This window comes from Bombina bombina, chromosome 9, assembly GCF_027579735.1.
Source record: "Bombina bombina isolate aBomBom1 chromosome 9, aBomBom1.pri, whole genome shotgun sequence".
NCBI classification, from domain to species: Eukaryota; Metazoa; Chordata; class Amphibia; order Anura; family Bombinatoridae; genus Bombina; species Bombina bombina.
The window spans coordinates 205136557-205139056 of record NC_069507.1 but is presented as its reverse complement, the minus strand read 5'-3'; positions in this window follow the sequence as shown (position 1 = coordinate 205139056).

Genomic DNA, 2500 nt, shown 5'->3' with positions numbered 1-2500 from the left:
GCCGCATTAGCCCAGTATTATATGCTTTTCTAAAATGATGAACCATAAATGATACTTAGAACTTCTGATTGAAAACATGTTATAGAGATCTCACATTTTTAAATATATTTCTAAAAAAAAAACTAAATCCTGAGCACCTCATTAAAACAGTTAATTTAAAAGGTTACCCAAGAGATATAAAAATTGGAGAAGTCCAAATGTATTTTGGAATCAATTCAAGTCATTTGCATAAAACAAATGTGTGTCAATTTAAAAAAAAAAAAAGGGAAAGTTATATCATTAAGATCAGATTGATACAAATGTAAAATGAAAAAAAAAAAGTAATTGTGATTCCGACTCTAAATTTCAATTGTATTTATTCTAAATAAAACTGAAAAATACGCTTATTGTAAATACGCTTGTTGTAAATACGCTTATTGTAAACACAAATGATTTGAGGCCATTGGTAAATGTGTGAATGGAGATCTTTCACCTATGACCAGGGCATGAGGGCTCTTAGCTTTTTTATCTGTACCATTATAGTTGTGGCATTGATGATATGCTCAGTGCCAGTTCTGGGGCATTGTCACTGTACTGGAATATGTAGCTTTTCAGTACAGTTCCAGGCCCTTTCAGCTCTGCAAATCTTCATTATAATTAATACAGGGATAGGTATGGTCATTTAACTCGTTCACTGCCGGAGTAGGTAGTATTAATGAACCCATTAAAAGCCACAATGTTGCAACGAAAGGCGCTGAAGCCCTCTTATCAGTCAAAGGGTTAATTGGTCAAACATTACCACTTGCTTGTTTGAATCATAAAACCAATGGTATGAACTTTGACAGTATTTTGTCAGTGCACAGGGGTCATATTTTAAAGAATGTACCTTAATTATTTATTAAAATTTTGGAGTGAAAATTGGAATACAAAATGTACTGCTGTTTATTATAATATTTTAAACACTAAAAAAAAGGCAACTTTGAATTTATAAATTTAATTTGAAAGGCAGGTTAAAATGTATTCTAAACGCACAAAATGACACACACATAGCCACACTCACATGCACTCACATGCACGCACATGCACACACACATGCATACATAAATAGAAGAAAATAGCATAACCTAGAATAAAAAATAAACTGAAATTGCTTGATGTACTCTAATTAATTATAAATAATTTATAACATATTTACTTTTACTGTAAGACATAAAACATATAGAAGAAAATTGCAAACGTTTATTAAAATATTTAATATATACAAATAATACAAAAACATTATTGTGCAAACAAATTTATTTTAAAATATTTACAATTTGTTACTGTGGCTATAGAAGCAACATTCTTACATTACTCAGAATTGCAATAAGTTTAGCTTAGCTACATCTGAAAGAGTTAAATCTCCCAGTGTTTGTAGAATGGGAAATACATATTTTTAAGCTTCTGAGCACAATTGATAATTAAAGAATCAGGCAACTAATAAAGAAGGAAACTTTTATGTTATTAAAGTGACTATCAAATGCTCCAGCCTGCAGCGACAGAGTGGGAGGAAATAAAAGGGATCTGTCTCTTTAAGGTCACTACATGCTATGGTATGATGTTTGCAGGGACAGCTGGGCAGTGACCATCTGACTGACTTCAGCCTGACATCTGGGAGCCCACTGGTGTGTGGCACGCGAATCGCTTGATGTGGCTATTTAAATGCAAATTTGTGGGGGATCATTGAAGCCTCACCCCGTAAATCCACACAAAAGGAACACTTCACACACTGCAAGGGAAAGGGGATTGTTGCTCCGGGAGGTCTTTCTTTGCTTCATGCAAATCACATTCAAATCCACACACACCTTCTGCTTGACTAACTTTTTTTAAGGTCAAGACTTTAGTTCCAGGGGCTGATTATAGAGGCTGTCTGCAGACAAAAAAACAATACTACCTGCACTATTATTAACCTATTAGCTTCCATTGAGGGCTTCAATCTAATCAGTTGGGAAGCCAAAGGGTTAAATCCCATTTGTCTTTTGTCACTCCTTAAGCTTGTTCTTATTTTTTTCTTTATTTTTTTTTACTAAGTTTGCCAAAAAAAAACTTAAACAGGGATTTCAATTCCACATTAGATTCTCTTTAAAACCTGCTGCATGAAGTCTGCACTTTCTGGTGTTTACAAACACTATTGTTATGTTTACATAATAATTGTGACAATGTATCAATTTATTTCACAGCTAATGTTTCGCAGTTTTAATCGTTCAATGAATCGAATACAGTTAATAATGCACCCTATAGAGCACCTTCCAAACTATAGGAACATTAAAGGTCTAAAATGATCCATTCATATAGTCATCTTGTGTCAATATATTATTGCATTTAGCTTGTAGGCAATAGTATAATGACAAAAAAGATAAAGTTAGTGAATGATAAAGAGCGTATTTTCCACGCTTAAGGTGCAGGAGCAGATGATCTAGAAAATGAGCTGAAATAGATTCAGCCTCAGAGCCTGTTGAGAGGAGCAGCTGATTCCTCTGTT